Consider the following 20,131-nt stretch of genomic DNA (forward strand, 5'->3'; position numbering starts at 1 on the left):
GTCATCTTCTTTTGTAATTCTGTGCATTTTGACATCTAGATCATCTATATACCATTTTTGTTGCTGAAATATAATTTGTAATGATTTTAGGCAGGGGTCTATCACCTTTGACCCTCCAATTTAAAAAATCTCCCCAACTCCCATACCTTCCCGCTGTTTTTGGTAGTTTTCCATACCCATTTCTACCCAAATCAGTTGAAATTAGCTTCTTTTAATTGTTTTCACAGATGAACCTTAAGTTAAGGATACTACTTATGTAGTACTTATGAAAAGGCGCAGTGGACAAGTGGGTAGAGAGAACTTAGATATCATGAAACAAGAAAATAGGAGGCTGTATAAAATAAATAAAGATTATCATGTGGATTAAAACACGATTCTGTGAAAAGCTAGATACGTTGCATCATTTTATTAGGTGATACGTATGAAATATACGTATCACCTTTTGATTTCGTCAAGATTTTTATTAGGTGATACGTATGAAATATACGTATCACCTTTTGATTTCGTCAAGATTTTTCTTTATTATTTATTAGGTGGTCTGTTGAAAACAGATCACCTATTGTTTTCGTCAGAATTTTCTTTCTTTATTTATTTATTTATTAGGTGGTCTGTTATCAACAGACCACCTATTGTTTTCGTCAGAATTTTCTTTCTTTATTAGGTGGTCTGTTGTCAACAGACCACCTATTGATTTCGTCAGAATTTTCTCTCTTCTTTATTATTATTTCTTTATTTTTATTTATTTCTTCACTTTTTTGTGTGTCGGATAACGTAAAATTGGTAGGGTCAATTGCTTTTAATTTTGGCACAGGCATAGGTCATTGTCATAAGACGTGACAAAAACATTTTCAAGGTGATCAGGTTATCGTGACGTCATTTAGGCGCCATTTTGGAAAATCACATTTTCAATCATATCTTCATGATGCGTCATCAAAGGTCATTCATATTAATATCACGTATACTTCAGGTCAAGGGTCAACAGGTCATGTCATCAAAGGTCAAACAAAGGTCATGACGCGCGCAAGCGCGCGCGTCAAAATTTAAAATTGCTCAAAATCACTTCACTATTAAACGAGAGTACGAATCAGGTCATTTTAAGCATTTCAACATTTTCCGTCCGTTCGTGTCCCCGCGCGCGGTGTGCGGGCTCACAGCGCGCGGAAAAGGTCAAATTCAAAATGTTTACATGATTTGGATTCCTCTTAACGTAATTGACAATTTACATTAATTTCAGTAACTCTTCATATTTCATAAGGCCGTAAGCGTGCGTCAAAGTTCAAAATCCGCGCGTGCTGCTATGGGCAATATAATGCAAATTTGATCAAAAACATGCCATTTTAAAAATCGAAATAGCTCTTCAGATAGTCCATTGACCCCCAATTTTTATATCATGGTTGGAGAGAGAATGAGTTGGAGATATGATTTCATACCACCCTCACTCGTACAAAGTGAAATAAAGTCATCATATTGGCATCTAAACTCAAACAAATGTATTTTGTTGATGACGTCATTTTTGTCTTTGTTTAATTGAAATTATCTCACTTATCGGTGATCGATTTTTTCCTATATTTTGATATGTTGTAGATGAGATAATTCTCTATCAGAATTATGCTATTTATTTTTTATTTGGATAACGTCATCATAGTTAAATATTCGATTAAAGGCGACATTGCATAATTTGTCATATTTGCGTGTTATGTCTATGGGAGGTCACTTTTTTCAAAACATGAATCTGCATGACAATGTGTTTTGACCAGTATCTCGGTTGTTATTCAACAATTCTCTCCCAAATATTAGTATGTTGTAGCTGAGACTGTATGCTATCTAAATATTTCCTCATCTTTTCAATCAGATGTCAGGATCATGCTCATGCTCGTCATCATCATTATCATCAACATCATCATCATCAATGTCACCATCATCATCATCATGATGGTCTGAAGATGATCATTATCAACATCATCATGATCATGATCATTATCATCATCATCATTAACATTATCGTTTTTATCATTAGATAACATTATCATTATCATCATCATCATCACCTTTACTGAAATGATCATCACCATGTTCATCACGATCATCATTGTTTACATGTCTATATAACTTCTCCCATTCTCAAATCTATCATAAGACTTAGACAGACCACCTTATTCGTCTTCGTGACGAATTAAATTCTAGTTATTATTAGGTGGTCTGTTGAAAACAGATCACCTATTGTTTTCGTCAGAATTTTCTTTCTTTCTTTATTTATTTATTATTATTTATTTTTATTTCTCCCCGTTTTTTGTTCATCGGTTAACTCAAGATTGGGTTGTGTTAATTTCTTTCAATTTTGACACAGTCATAGGTCATTGTCATGAGACGTGACAGTAACCTTTTCAAGGTCATCAGGTCATCGTGACGTCATCCAGGCGCCATTTTGTGAAAACACGTTATCCATCATATCTTCATGATGCATCAGCAAAGGTCATTCATATTTATATCACATATACTTCAGGTCAAGGGTCAACAAGTCAAAGCGTGCGTCAAAGTTCAAAATCCGCGCGTACTGCTATGGGCAATATAATGCAAATTTGATCAAAAACATGCCATTTTAAAAATCGAAATAGCTCTTCAGATAGTCCATTGACCCCGAATTTTTATATCATGGTTGGAAAAAGCATGAGTTGGAGATATGATTTCATACCACCCTGACTCGTACAAAGTGAAATAAAGTCATCATATTGGCATCTAAACTCAAACAAATGTATTTTGTTGATGACGTAATTTTTGTCTTTGTTTAATTGATATTATCTCACTTATTAGTGATCAATTTTCTCCCAGATTTTGATATGTTGTAGCTGAGATAATTTTCTATCAGAAATTGTTATTTATTTTTCATTTAGATGACATCATCATAGTGAAATATTCGATTAAAGGCGACAATGCATAATTTGTCATATTTGCGTGTTATGTCTATGGAAGGTCACTTATTTCAAAACATGAATCTGCATGACAATGTGTTTTGACCAGTATCTCGGTTGTTATTCAACAGTTTTCTCCCAAATTTTAGTATGTTGTAGCTGAGACTATTTGCTATTTAAATATTTCCTCATTTTTTTCAATCAGATGTCAGGATCATGCTTATGGTCATCATCATCATTAACATTATCGTTTTTATCATCATATAACATTATCATTATCATCATCATCACCTTTACTATCATGATTATCATCATGTTCATCATGATCATCATTGTTTACATGTCTATATAACTTCTCCCATTTTCAAATCTGTCATAAGACATAGACAGACCACCTTATTCGTCTTCGTGACGAATTAAATTCTAGTTATTATTATTTATTTTTATTTCTCCCTGTTTTTTGTTCATCGGTTAACTCAAGATCGGTTGTGTTAATTTCTTTCAATTTTGACACAGTCATAGGTCATTGTCATGAGACGTGACAGTAACCTTTTCAAGGTCATCAGGTCATCGTGACGTCATCCAGGCGCCATTTTGTTAAATCACGTTATCCATCATATCTTCATGATGCCTAAGCAAAGGTCATTCATATTCATATCACATATACTTCAGGTCAAGGGTCAACAAGTCATGTCATCAAAGCTCACATAAAGGTCATGACGCGCACGTACGCGCGCGTCAAAATTTTAAAAAGCTCAAAATCACTTAACTATTAAACGAGAGTACGAATCAGGTCATTTTAAGCATTTCAAAATTTTCCGTCCGAACGTGTCCCCGCGCGCGTTGCGCGCGCTCACAGCGCGCGGAAAACGTCAAATTCAAAATGTTTACTTAATTTAAATTCCTCTTAACGTAATTGACCATTTACATTAATTTCAGTCACTCTTGACCTTTAATAAGGCCGTGAGCGTGCGTCAAAGTTCAAAATCCGCGCGTGCTGCTATGGGCAATATAATGCAAATTTGATCAAAAACATGCCATTTTAAAAATCGAAATAGCTCTTCATCGACCCCCGATTTTTATATCATGGTTGGAGAAAGCATGAGTTGGAGATATGATTTCATACCACCCTGACTCGTACAAAGTGAAATAAAGTCATCATATTGGCATCTAAACTCAAACAAATGTATTTTGTTGATGACGTCATTTTTGTCTTTGTTTATTTGAGATTATCTCACTTATCGGTCATCGATCTTCTCCCAGATTTTGATATGTTGGAGCTGAGATAATTTTCTATCAAAAATATGCCATTTATTTTCATTTAGATGACGTCATCATAGGTAAATATTCGATTAAAGGCGACAATGCATAATTTGTCATATTTGCGTGTTATGTCTATGGGAGGTCACTTTTTTCAAAACCTGAATCTGCATGACAATGTGTTTTGACCAGTATCTCGGTTATTATTCAACAGTTTTCTCCCAAATTTTAGTATGTTGTAGCTGAGACTATTTGCTATCTAACTATTTCCTTATTTTTTCAATCAGATGTCAGGATCATGCTCATGCTCATCATCATCATCATCATCAATATCATCATCATCATGATCATCATCATCATCAATGTCACCATCATCATCATCATTGTCTGAAGATGATCATCATCAACATCATCATGATCATGATCATTATCATCATCATCATTAACATTATCGTTTTTATCGTCATATAACATTATCATCATCATCACCTTTACTATCATGATCATCATCATGTTCATCATGTTCATCATGATCATCATTGTTTACATGTCTTTATAACTTCTCCCATTCTCAAATCTATCATAAGACTTAGACAGACCACCTTATTCGTCTTCGTGACGAATTAAATTCTAGTTATTTATTATTATTATTATTTATTTTTATTATTATTCTTCCTCGAATTTGTTCGCAAGATATCTCAAGAATGAATAAAGCTATTATCATGAAACTTGTAATGATGATAGATATTAGTCTAACTTAGAACTGCGTGATTTTTCAGAGACTCAAGATCCCCGTGACGTCATCTAGGCGCCATTTTGTGAAAATCAACTCATGATCATATCTTCATAACAGAAAGTCTTTCCTCATTCATATTTATCATGATCAATATCAATATTCGTCCAATCAATATCAGTTACAAAAACGCGCGAATGCGCGTATGTCCGCGCGTCAATGCGCGCGCAAATTTTTAAATTGCTCAAAACCATCTCAAATTCATTTTGCATACGTTTCATGCCATTATAAGCATTTTATAAAAAATCGCGCAAACGCGCATTTTCGCGTGTTTTCGTCTGTCACAGCCGAACGCAAAATAATTACCCGTCAATTTATTTTGACAGGATATTCCTCATATTTGTCCGAACAATTTGATACCATGTTTATCTCTTTATAACTATTAATAACGGAATGGGCGTCTGTTCAAGGCGTATGCGCGAGTTTTGTAATACATAGCATCTATTGGCAAAAAAAAGTAAAAGTAAAAGTCCATTATAGTTCTTGGGATGCCTAGAGACTCCCCATTCTTTTTTCATATTTGGATAGAGTATGAGTAGGAGATATGATTTCATGTCTCATTTGGCCATTAAGTACATCGTGACGTCATTATAATAGCCTTGGAAGTCGAAATACGAATACACACATTATGACGTCAGCATATTTATGGAAAATCGAATGTTGCTTAGTAGTCTAGACTTGTTCATCATGTTGTGTATGTTGTGCGTAGAAATATCAGTTTAATGATTGGTAGGCTCTGCAATCAGGCGAACATTTGAGCTTGTTTAGTAAATTAATAGGTTAACCATATAACAATTCTCTATCGAATACCTGAAGGGGGCGCTATACCACTTTTAATCATGTTCATCGTCATTTAAAACCAAAAAATCATCAGCATCAATATCGTCATTATCGTATTGATGAATACTATCTTTAGATCATCATCGGCACACTTTCATGATACAAAAATAGCACGTATCACCTAATTCGTCAAAGTGACGAATTAAAGTCTAGTTATTATTATTTTTATTATTCTTCCTCGAATTTGTTCGCAGGATATCTCAAGACTGAATAAAGCCATTATCATTAAACTTGTCATGATGATAGATATTAGTCTAACTTAGAACTGCATGACTTTTCAGTGACTCAAGGTCATCGTGACGTCATCTAGGCGCCATTTTGTGAAAATCAACTCATGATCATATCTTCATAACAGAAAGCCATTTCTCATTCATATTTATCACGATCAAGGTCAATATCTGTCCGGTCAATTTCAGGTCAATAAATGCGCGCAAAAATGTGCGTACGCGTACGTGCGCGCGTTAATGCGCGCGTACAATTTTATATTGCTCAAAATCGTCTTAATTTTGTTTTGCATAATTTTTAGGCCATTATAAGCATTTATAAAAGATCGCGCAAAACACGCATTTTTGCGCGTTTTCGTTCGTCACGGCCGAACGAAAAATAATTCCTCCGCAAAAACTTTTGGCAGGATATTCCTCATAATTTTCCGAACAATTTGATACCAAGTTTATCTCTTTATCACTATTAATAACGGAATGAGCGTCCGTTCAAGATAACCGTCCGCACGCGCGATTTTTTTAATACATAGCATATACGGGCAAAAACATGCCTATAAAAAGTCCATTGGGATGAATAAGGATTGCCAATTTTTTTCATATTTAGATAGAGTATGAGTCGAAGGTATGATTTCATATCTCATTTGGCCATTAAGTACATCTTGACGTCATCATAATGGCCTTGGAAGTCAAAAATACAAAAATGCATATTATGACGTCATTATGTTTATGGAAAATTTAGTGTATTTCTCTTAATATTCATCGATTCTCTTCTAGATTTTAATATGTTGTAGTCGAGGCAATCGTCTTTGAGATCAGTCTACACCATTTTTCATTTAAATGATGTCATCATAGTACAAAATTCAATTAAAGGCCACATGTCAGAATTTTCGTCATTTGCGTGTTATGTCTATGGAAGGTGAATTTTGTTCACATCATGAATCTACATGGCATTCATCTATGAGCACTATCTTTCTTATTTGTGCTCTGTTTTCTCCCAAATTTGGTTATGTTATAGCTGAGACCATGGCCTATAAAAACGATATACTTTGTTCTTTAATCAGATGTTGGGATCATGTTGAAATTTTCAATTGAAAGTCGGATTTGCAAATTCCGTAAAACTTTGCAGTAATTATGATGTCACGTATGTCCTATTTGTGAAATTTTAACGTTAGCAGTGTCCAAGTATTGAATTGAATTGATAATGGTTTTATTGAGAATAAAAATAAAAGAACAACAATGCATTGCGGCATAAACGGCCGAATTAGGAAATGTTTTACAAATTTAAAATACAATATATACAAACAGTCATATCAAATAACATCGGAATTAAAGAATTGAACCTGAATGAGTAAATTGTTAAAAATAATATTCAACTTCGAAATTTGTATTTCATCTTTGATCTTCCGAAATCATTTGATATAAAAAGGAGATACAGAAAAGTGAAGAAGAACATGATGATGATGTAAAGCAAAGAAAGAAAAGAAAAGTGGATGGTAAGATGGTAAGATTAAGAAGAAGATAAAGAGGAAGAAGAAGAGGAAAAAGTAGAAGAGAAGGAGGAAGAAAAATAAGATTCAAGTGGGGATAGTAAGAGGATAGACAGAGGGTCAGTAACACTATCCTAAGGTATCGATATCAATATTCAAGCATTACACATTATACAAATTACAAATGATAGAGGCGAAGTTATTATGCGAATACTTATATGACAAATTGTACACATTTATATTTTCCTTTAGGTAATAGCTACTACAAGAAAAAGGTTATGTTTTATCCAAACTGTAAAAAAGGGGAATTACATGTATTAGAAGAAATAAAAGTAGAAAAAGAAAGAGGGAAAAGAGGATTGAGAAGAAAGGAGATGGGTGAGATGCCTAGCTGCCTTCCTCTTTATCTCTTGCTCTGTCTCGATCTGCCTCTCTATTTCTGTATAGTCTCCCCCTTTCTCTCTGCATCATCACAGTGTCTCATTTATTAGTGTATTACATGTATACAAATCAAATCAAAGGAAATTTGAGGCAATTTCCATCGTTTGGCCGTTCACTGCCTTGCATGCTAACAATCATTTCTAGATTTAACATCTTATAGATGTTGGTTTATGGATGGGTAAAATATAAATATCTTACTCATATTTTATATTGAATCAGGACTACATGTAAATAAATCACTGTGTTCATGTTAAATTGATAAAAAAAGGGTTAAAAAACTTAATTTGCATGTTATCTCAAGACTTGACAGATGGCACGCGGAAGCATTCACATCCTTAGTGCGTCAAAACGTTATTCAAACGGTAGATCTTTCTATCCAATACGGAACGGTCAATAAGCAGCATGAAACTTAGTTAAGATATAGTCCTTATTAGTCATAATCAGCTCTATTGACGTCATTGTTGCGTATTTAGTGCGTCGAAATATCACTTCAATGATTGGTATAAGTATATCTCTGCAATCATGCGAAAATTTGAGCTTGTTTAGTAATAGCAGGGCACTCTCCCTGGTAATAGTTAACAGTTATCATATATAACGATCCTCAATCGAAAACATGAGGGGGCGCTGTGCCACTTTCAATCATGGTCATCATTTTAATATCGTCATCATCTTTTTCATGAACATAATCGTTTTTTGATTATCGGCAAGACTTTCATGACCAGTATTCAAAAGAGCTTATTTATGCTAGAAATATGGAAGGCATTGTTCTCAATTGCATCTCTCTCTCTCCTCTCTCTTGCTGTGTTTCCTTTCTCCCCTCATGTTCTGCCCCTCTCCTTTACTTGGTCTGTCTCTGCATCTTTCTCTCACTCTCTATCTCTCTTTCTCTCTCTACACTTTTATCCTCTCCCTCTCTCTCTCTCTCTCTTTCTCTTTCTCTTGCCTTGCCTTCTTCTTATTCTATTGCGCTGTCTCACTCTGTTCTACACAGTTGAAACTTGACTCATGGATATACCATAATGGAAGTAGTATTTTATAACGAAAGATGAAATCGTGAAAATGCGTTCTTCATTATGTTACACATGAGCATAATTACGTATCACCTAATTCGTCAAAGTGACGAATTAAAGTCTAGTTATCATTGTTATTACTATTCTCCACCCTCATACAGATTGATGTTTTGGACAGACTGGTATTACGATAAAATCGAGAGGGCCAATCTTGATGGCGGAGACAGAAACGTCATTGTCAGTTCTGGCCTCTCGCATCCCTATGGGTTGGAACTTAATGCTAACGGTAAGGATTATATTGAACGTCAAACAATTACAAAAACAAATTCACAGGATTGTTTGTGTTTAGGGTATTCATCTTTATTGAAGAAAATACATAACACATAATAATTCAGATGTTACATAAAACCCAGGTCCAAGATTTGAATTACAATACACAATTTTTCAAAAAGGAAAAGAGAACATCATAATGTCAGTTTCTTCAAATGAAAACGATAATAATTCCTTACAAAAAAAAAAATCCTAATTAGGAATACCTCGCTATGCATATCTATCAATGTCTTCTTAATATCATGAATAATCAACCACGGAAACCTATCTCTATAGAGAGAGAGAGAAAGAGAGAGATAGGGAGGTCCCGTTATAACAGGTTATATACGTCTCCTATTAAATCTAAAGTAATAACACCTCAAAGTATTGTAGTGATTGCAAAGTGAGTTCCGATAGGCTGTAACAAATAACATAAACCCACACAATATTATTTTGGAATATTACTTTCCCCAATTACATATACCTCACCTTATAGTTACGTACCGTCATCACTATCTATCAATCTATTCTTAGTAGCATGCTTAATCACACCACGAGAACATATCACCATAGAGAGAGGGGTGATATATATAGAGAGAGGGGGAGAGAGAGAATGGAAGAAAGAGAGAGAAAAAGAAAGAGAGAGAAAGAGAAAGAGAAAGAGAAGAGAGAGATAGAGACAGAGAGAGGTCTCGCTCCAGCAAGTCATACCAAATAGTTAAAACAATTATACTCCCAAGCAATGTTGTGATTGTCAGCTGTTGTGAATACCTTACTTTGCATTTACATGTTCTCAACATATCTATTAGTCTGTTCTTGTATCTGGAATTATCAGACCACGGTTACCTATCTCTATACACAATAATTTGGGAGTCCGGCCGGCTTCTGATATACCATGTATCAGTCCGGCGTACCTGTCCATTTTTCTTCGGTGGACCTGTTGTATGTTGGTTTCAAATGGGATTGTCAACTCAAATGCTAGTATTTATTTTTTTCTAAAATTAATAAAACACATATTAGGTCTTTGTTGTGAGGGAACAATGGTTGGGGAACTGTCCCTCCATTGGTAGTCTCCCCTTCCACATCAGCATATACTTGGTGATCATTATCAAGGCCGTTCTGTTTAATGCTCTTTAGCAGATTATGTACAATGTATTTTAACGCCACGTGTATTTATTCAACATTTTCTGACAATAATTATTCAATATGTGATGCATGGTACCTTTAGCTTGACACAAACTACACTAGTCATTCATTCGCTTACCCCGTTGATACAAGTTGTTATTACTCGGCAGACTATCAATCGCTCAATGCATTTATTGCACATTTTAAAACTCCTTGTGGTAGATTGAAAATGATGGACTTCAAAGACAAGTCACAGTTTTCCGTTTCTAGTGCCTTTATGAAGTCACCTTAGACTAGGAGAAGTTCTATTTTTGTTTTTTCTCCATTTGTTCCGGCTTTCCTCTTTCGGGTTCATTCTTTCATATTCGTTTGTCAATGAAAATGGTCTCTCTGGCAAGTTATAGATCTAGGGCATGAACTACCATTTCATCGGCTTTAACTTTCGAACTACTGTAGGCAAGGCAATGACATGTTCGATAGAGTTCAGAGATAGTGGGTATATTAAGCCCCCCCCCCCTCCCTTGGGCATGAACTACAGCAATATTGGCACCACACCGGGGGATGCCCAGCCGTCTGTGTATGTATTTGTCTAGAAGTGTATCTAGTTGTCCAAGGTGAGTTGCATGAAGGTCATGTACACTTAACATATATCTCATAGAGGAGAAAGCATAAGCATGAAGGATTTTTAGCTTTAAATCGTTTTTTATGTTTACACTATCTATATTCGTGAGGGTACTATCAACCATGTCACGGATAAAATCATACGTTTCTGCAGTCTTCATCTTGAAAGTAATGTGAGATCCAAGAAATTTAATAGGACTATCTTTAAACAGAACACTAAAAAATAACCTCTTTTGGGAGTGTGTTTTAAGTGATTTTAAAGTATGGTGCCTTTTGAACTAAATTTAAACGTTATCGACACGTGCCTTCGTTTTAAAAACAATGTGTACTCCTGATCACGTTTTCATCTTACCTAAAAAACCCCAATTTATCACGCGACTGGAGTAACGTGATTACACCTACCTCTGCAAATCAAGTGTTTAAGACCAAATAACCACTTGACCAAGCAACGAGTTTTTTTTATCCGTTAAAGGTATTACAAAGTTTTGGTATGGGGTCATGAATTTGGTTCAAATGAACATATCGGAAGCATATGCGATCCTATAATATTCAGTGATAGTTGTCGCGGTTGAAATCGAGTCTAAAGTTATGAAATTGTAAATAATAAACTCTTTATTTTGTATAGCTCCCTCTCAAGGTCAAGCTATTAATTAAGCTACAAAACTCATATATCACAACTACATATTCTGAGATTTTTATGGTCGCAGCTACGGCAGTAGGCGCTATTTGAAATTTATCAAAATTTACCTGGAGCACCGGTAAATTTTTATATTCTATGTTTCTCAAAAGCAGAAGTGTTTTAGGGGCTAAATTTTCTAGTGCTTTTAATACATCCTTAGGATCCAAATATATCAAAATTGTAAAAAAATCTTAATCCGACTAATTTTCAAAATTTCCCAAACTTTGTATTACCTATAACCGATGGTGGTGATAAATAAGTAATTCTTTGGTCTTTTTAGCACCTTTATTGATTGCTTTCACAGGTTATCCAAGGTTGAAGGTGAATCTCTGGTTGTATGAAAGTAGAAATTCTGAGGTGTCTTGCACACTTTTTTAAAGGTTTCAAAGCTACCATAACTATCTTGGCGATGATCACGTGGCTTAAACTGATTACTTATCTAAGCTGTAAATCCGTGATATTTAGGTGTGAAAAATAAGTAATTCTTAGGTGTCTTAAAACACATTTTTCAATGGTTTCAAAGTTACCATAACTTTCTTGGTGATGATCACTTGGCTCAAACTGATTACTAATATTAGGTGTCAATCTGCGATTTTTAGGTGTGAAAAATGAGTAATATTTGGGTGTCTTAAACCACCTTTTCAAATAGTTTCAAAGTGACCATTTCAGTTTCGTAATGATAATCCTGTGAGTGTTGGCATATTTCCAGTTGCACCAGTTGATAACTGACTGTTGGCATATCTCCAGTTGCACCAGTTGATAACTGGTCTGTGGGTACATTTCCAGTTACACCAGTTGAAAACTGATCCGTGGGCATATTTCCAGTTGAACCAGTTGACGCCAGTCAATTTGCATATTTCATATAGGGTGCTTGCAGATATATGTTTGTTTTTTACAGTTTATCTGAATTTACAGCATATTTCTTAATTACTTATGATTTAGTAATATGCAATTCATTTTGAAAATACTACAAATGTAAATTTGCTAATTATTAGGACAATTCACTACGTCGTATAAATTACATTTGATTAAACATGAATAAGGGAAACTATGGTCTAACATAAATTCAATAAACTACAAGTATATGGAAAATTGTTAAAATATTTATTGTGTTAGTCTACTTATTACCAATGCATTTACATTGGAAATACAGATGTACCATTATAAAAGTGTTGTTACCATTGGCAAAATTCATTAGTACATGTGCTCTACTTAGACACAAAAGTACAAGTTAAGTTGTTCAACTGGCCTACAGGTTCAACTGGTTGGAAGATTTACCAAATTAGGTCGTGGGTCGAGCGCGATTTTAGGGCTTAGTTTTCTTTTTTTGGACTGACTTTGTGGTACATAGTTTTTGGTAACCAGAAACTAGGATAAAAATACACAAATCCCAAATAAGCTTATCCCCGCGACTGACTCCTTGTCGTTTGTATAAAACATAAGTTTAATTGACAAGTTATTTAAGAGAAATGTGCGTGAACGAGACCGCCAACTCTCCGTTCGTACACGTGTATAAACTCACTGTGCAACGAGAGTGAAGCAGCACATTCTCCGTCTCCGTCGTACGAAGAAATTATGTAATCCATTCGAATATTTCAAAAAGCTAATCTCATTTGCTGATGTAAATAATATGATTTTGCAAATATGAACTGCGAAAACTGATGAAAACCTCCACAGGGTGAAAATATTTCGAAAATGGGCGGTCATAGCTACCATGAAACAGACGAGAAAAAGCGCGTTGCCAATTTGATATTATTGTAAGGATCGTACTATGAACTATGTACACTGATCTGTGTAGAGATCAGTGGCTCCGTACCGACAAGACTCGGGTAATTTTTGTGTAATTAAAACTTTTGATGAAAACATTTCTTGTATTAGCAATGCAATGGTAGTTTAAGAATAGGCCTACAGAATTAGAGTCCCTAAATATTCATTGTAATTATACAAAAAATTATTTCTTTTTTATTTCCAGTCCTGTAGTAGTTTTTACATGTTTTCAAATGTTTGATTTTTGATTTTATTTTTTTTTGAATTTTTTTTTTGGATTTTTTTTGGATTTTTTTTGGATTTTTTTTTTTTTTTTTTGGGGGGGGGGGGGATGGGGGGAGTACTCGCTTAATAATAGGGTATACGGGGATGTGGGTGATTTTTCTTCCTTAAGGAAGAAATATGACAATGTTTATTCAAAATTGCACTGCATTCACTGGCTTAAAAATTGATAACAAATACATGCTGAGGTATATATGTGAAGTGTACAGAATGATGATGTATAATTTTATGTCGTCTGGATTTTGAAATCATGTGATGTTATTATAGTTATACAGAATGTTTTCATACATGTTTGGTTTACAGACATTTTTTTTGTCAGGACTTATACATTTTGACTAATTGCCTAAATGACCATTAAATATAGGTACGGGTCAGTTGTCGGCCTTATACATTTCGTCAGGGCTTATACATTTTTGACTAAACAAATGGTGACAAGGTGTCAGTTGTTAGCGGCACATCCTAGTCGGAACCAAATGTGAGTATCCCCCCCCCCCCCCCCTATGGCATAATTTGTTAATCAAAAATAAAACATTTTATAAAGGAAGAAACCAATGATTTTTTTAAAGATGAACATCACTTCCGAAACACTTCAATGAATATACACTTCAATAAATTTATCATTTGGCAGCTGAGGATCCAAGGGGGGGGGGGGGGGGGCGGGGCGGGAGAGGTATCGAAGAAATTCACTGCCGAGCAAGCCGAAAACATCAATGATAAGCATGACATAAAAGGTCCTTGGCCTTATCAGGTGTTTAATGAATTTTCCCGGCCCATCCCCTTTGGAGGAGGATTTTTTCTTAAAATGAATGTATATTTATTTATTTTTGGTTAAGTAGAAGCTTTTGCATACTGACATTTATCTTTCATTTCACATTCTCATCCAGTAAATGGTTCGTCACAAATACATGTAGATGGGCATTCCGTTCATCAAAACATAACAAAACGAACTGTAATAACATCACATGATTTCAAAATCCAGACGACATAAAATTGTACATCATCATTCTGTACACTTCACATAATATACCTCAGCATGTATTTGTTATCAATGTTTAAGCCAGTGAATGCAGTGTAATTTTGAATAAACATTGTCATATTTCTTCCTCCAGGAAGAAAAATCACCCACATCCCCGTATACCCTATTATTAAGCGAGTACTCCCCCCCCCCAAAAAAAAAAAAAAAAAAATCAAAAATCAAAAATCAAAAATCAAACATTTGTAAACATGTAAAAACGACTACAGGACTGGAAATAAAAAAGCCGATATCTTTTTTTTTATAATTACAATGAATATTTAGGGACTCTAATTCTTTAGACCTATTCGTAAACTACCATTGCATTGCTAATACAAGAAATGTTTTCATGAAAAGTTTTAATTACACAAAAATTACTCGAGTCTTGTCGGTACGGAGCCACTGATCTCTACACAGATCAGTGTACATAGTACATAGTACGATCCTTACAATAATATCAAATTGGCAACGCGCTATTTCTCGTCTGTTTCATGGTAGCTATGACCGCCCATTTTCGAAATATTTTCACCCTGTGGAGGTTTTCATTAGTTTTCGCAGTTCATATTTGCAAAATCATATTATTTACATCAGCAAATGTGATTAGCTTTGGGAAATATTCGAATGGATTACATAATTTCTTCGTACGACGGAGACGGAGAATGTGCTGCTTCACTCTCGTCGCACAGTGAGTTTTTACACGTGTACGAACGGAGAGTTGGCGGTCTCGTTCACGCGCATTTCTCTTAAATAACTTGTATAGGAACGGCAAGGATTCAGTCGCGGGGATAAGCTGATTTGGGATCTGTGTATTTTTATCTTTTTATTAAAATTATCTAAATTTTGTACCAGTAATCTATGCAACGGACTGGAACGAAAATCGCGCTCGGCCCACGATCTAAATGGTTCAACTGGCCCAGCTAGACCAGTAAAATTCAACTGGTATAACCGGTCCAGTTGTGGACCAGGCCTGGATCAGTTAGCCCATTTTTATTTCCAGGGTTACCAATTAGCTTTAACTGGTTCATCAACTGGACCCGTTGCAACTTGTCCCCCCCCCCCCCCCCCCCCCCGCACCTTTAATACCAAACTGCTTCCGGCGCGCCTGGACGTGATTATGAAGGATCCAAAACACGATGGTCAGGAACGGGATGAAAACGTCATTATTTTGGTTCATTTATCGTGTAACATTTGCGTAATTATTGAGTTGAAGGTGGGTTACAGTATCATATTTCATCTTCGACGTAAATTTCACGTGAATGAAGAACATGATCCATCCCAAGTCAGCCTCTTAATATTCACTTGAATTTCATTAACGCTTCACGTGTTTCTGTGACGCGGTTCTAAAACTTCTAAAGAATGTGATAATTCCGTTTATGAAGATGTAATTTAATAACTAAACAAAAACGGGAGTATTAGGTTTACAAATCATGGTCTCCAAGGTAGGGATAGTCACGTTATTATAATTCATTGCATTTTCCCCCGGTCCCCAACATAAACAATTCCTCTGTAGGGCAATGCATTACGGGTCAAGGCATGCCCACATAGAGAATTTTTTATCTTAGGGGTCGGGGCAAAATTCAATGAATTATTGAAAAATTATTGATTTTTTTTGGTTGTATTTCTGGGGGCGGCGACGTAGCCTAGCCCCCGCTGCGTACAGTCTTGGTTCAGTGGCTAAGCAATGGCCTCGTTACTGTGAGCCCCCAGGATCAAAACCGTGTCGATATGCTTAATTAGTGCCCTTTTATGAGGCATTATTCCTCATTACTGTCAGTTATGACTGAAGGACGTAGGTCCCCTTGTAGATTAGCATAGTAGCAAAGACATGCTTTAGCAGACACGCAAAACAAACACTCAAAAATTATTATTCAATAAAATCTAAAAATGTATACTATTATCTAGATCTAGTAGGAATAAATCATTGTTAAAATCCTTCCATAAATCGGGGTAAAAAAAAAAAATTATTCCACCATTATGACCAACAGTGTATATTGCAGTGACAATTGCGTGATTTAGTGTACCTGTGTTTAAGTGACCTAGTGCACGAAACGTGTTAACACAATCACCTACATGTCAAGTGTTTGAAGTACGTAAATTTGTTCAAGTCGATACCTTGATATAGACGTGATTTCCACGTGAACTCTGTTATTGGGAGCTAGCTAAGGAAAAATCAATAACTGTTGATTTACCGCTTGAAATTGATAAGGAACGACACTTCTTAGATTGTTAAGCCCTTACTACTGAGTAGTTTGTCTACTTCTTGAACAAGTTTTTGATGATACCTTTTATTTCCAGTTATCAGGTTGAAGTCATCGGCATACGGGGTAGGTATTACTTTTTTGGCCGGCGAAATCGTAACCATATTGCTGCTTCTTGGTTTCAAGATATTCAATAATTGAGTTGAAACACATGAGAAATACAATTGGGGGGGGGGGGGGGTAGAGGGTCTCCCTGTAAAAAAAAAAAAACTTTCTTGAAAGCATAGCGTTCCGATTGCAATCAGGATTGCATACTCTGCCACTCAGTCTTTAGTAGAGAACATTGATGTAACGGGCTACTTGTTAACAAAATATGAATCAAAACAAGACGAATGCGACTGCGTCTCCTATATATGACTGCGCCTTAAACTCAGAATAGGAAATGGATGGAATTGTTCGTGACATGTCGGGATGAAAACAAAAAAGCCTATCTCTGGTGGTTATTGAGATGTCAACATAGCAAATTGAAAACAAATTATTTCAGAAATTAACCTCTGTGACCTTTAATCTTTGAACCCAAAATCTCATCTGATCATTTTCCTATGGTTTGAGCTTCGTATCTCTTGTGGTTCTTGAGATATCGCGATAACAAGGCTATATCTAGAATTTCAGAAATTGACCTCTGTGTCTTTTTACCTTTCATCCCAATATCTGATTAGATTGTCCTCATATGGTAATACATATTACCACCAGGTTTTAGCCTCATATCTCTGGTGGTTCTGAAGATTTTGCAATAACGAGGCTAATAGCTGGAAGTTTATAAGTTAACCTCTGTGACCTTTGACCTAGCTTCACCAAAATCAAATCAAGCTCTCTTCATATAGTGATACATAATATCACCAAGTTTAAGCCTCATATCTCTTTGATTTGTAGTTCTTGAGATATCGCGATAACGAGGCCAACATATTGCTCCGGTTGTCTCATTTTCGCTCGCTGGACGTATATAGCAGACGACAATCGGTGGATTAGACGACACTTGGTAGTGAATTTGTATGTGAGATTGCTTTGCTTAATTTAAAATACAAGAACATTTTCCATATCTTCAAACTATCATTGATATCTGATAATTAAACAGTTATTAAAATAAAGCTACCAAACTACATAATACAATGAAATACTTGACTTAAAGTAGGGGAGTTTGATGTGGTGCCAGTTGCACCCTTCTTTTACTAAATAGAAAAATTACGGTGGGGGTTGGATGAAATGGACATAATAAACCAAGCAGAAGTGATCTATGATAATTCATGCTTCTTATCCTTCGTGTGCTTGACCTATAATCTTATAATCGCTTGGCAAACTGAGTCCAAAGTTCGACTTGTTTCACATGTGTTATATAGGCAATGGCGAGCTTGCAACCTATGTTGATCAAATTACGGTGGGTGAACTTTCAAAAGTCAATGGGACATGAGGGTTCCAATGAAAGAGTAAGTGATAACGTACGTCGGAGTTGATGTGCTTTTCGTTTAAACAAAAAATGATTTTTTTTTTTTTTTTTTTTTAAACGATTTTTGGGGGTGTAAAATTCCATAGGCTAACATGTTAGGCTGCTGACTCTGACGATAGGGGGCGTTATCAAATGAGACTAAACGGAGCTATATGTACATTGAATTTCATACGTTGATCTCTGTTACCTTAGACCTTGACCTAGTTACTTCAAAATCTAATCAGAATTGTCTTACTATGGGGAGATATAACACCTTTATTAAAATTTGAAGTTCATATCTCAAGTGGTTTTTGAGATATCGCGTTAACGAGAAAACGGGACGGACGGATGGACAACCCGAAAACATATTGCTTCCGGCACTACCTTCAATGGGCGATGCAAAGTGGGCCAGGGAAGAACCAAACTGCGCCAAAACTCTTTTTGTTGTGATTTTTTTGTTTCTTGCCCAGCTGAAAGGTTATATATATATATATGTTTTTGAATGCTTTTTTGTATGATTGTATGTTTGATGTCAACATGCATTTTTAATCTTTGGACTTTTTGACAAGTCGTGAATAAAACCTAATTTGAAAAAAGAAGAAAAAATGCTGGATATTCCATCAGAGTAAAAAAAACTACATATCAGTAACTATGAATTAAATTAATATGTATATTAACCATCAGAGCATCGTTCCAAGAAACCGTCGTGCAAGATCGCTGACATCCCATTGAAACGCGTATATTTAACCATAATAAGGCCAGGGGTATTCTGCCCCCCCCCCCCCCTCTGCAATTGTTCTGATTGTTCGGGAACGCATACGGATGGCGCCCCGTGACCTTTTGTCTTTGCATGTCAGCTCGAAAATCGCTCATTTTCGTGATTTGTGTACAAAACATTTGGAAATCTAATTTTTCCAAAAAAAAACCCAGATAAGACATTGGTTTATAGTTTGGGTTTTTATTTTTGGGTTTAAAATAGATGAATTATAGTTATAATTAAAATAAAACAACACAAACAATGAAATACATAACAAATTGTCAAATCAATATATAACATAAGGAATAAAGCTGCTCTCCCAATTTTCGTTTTGATATTATTATTCCAAATGGTTTAAATAATATATGTAGTGAAAACTAATGTTTGAATATGAAGAATATATCATTTATGGGTAAAATTGTGAATTGTATGACCTTATTTGCATAAATTACCATAAATATGCAAATGAGTGCATTTTTCAAAAAAAATTAATTTAATATTGTATTCTATACACTTCACTGGACATGCTTGCACATTTTCGCGGCGATCGGCCGTTTCAAGGGCGAGATCTTAAGGGGGCCATAATGCCCCTCACCGGCCGTATTAAGACCTCAAATAGCCCGGCCTTTTTAGGGTTTTAGGCCCGGTCCCACTGCACTTACGGATGCAAAGAGGATGTTTAACGTAAAGAATCTTGCCATCCGTTAGAAAACGCTATGCATCCGTTGTGTATTCATTGCATACGTGTTTCATACGCTCTATCCATCGAGCATCCGTCCACTGTGAATTCATCCGCGCAAAAAGTTTTGAGCTTCACAAAACTTTTAGAACGGATGAACTTCCGCCGTGTACGATGTAAATCCACGACATATACGAGCAACAAACGTTCTATGTCCGTTATCATCCGTTAAACGTCCGCTGTATCCTCTCTGCATCC

The sequence above is a fragment of the Strongylocentrotus purpuratus genome, unplaced genomic scaffold (assembly GCF_000002235.5).
Source record: "Strongylocentrotus purpuratus isolate Spur 01 unplaced genomic scaffold, Spur_5.0 spur5_scaffold_4, whole genome shotgun sequence".
Lineage (NCBI taxonomy): Eukaryota > Metazoa > Echinodermata > Echinoidea > Camarodonta > Strongylocentrotidae > Strongylocentrotus > Strongylocentrotus purpuratus.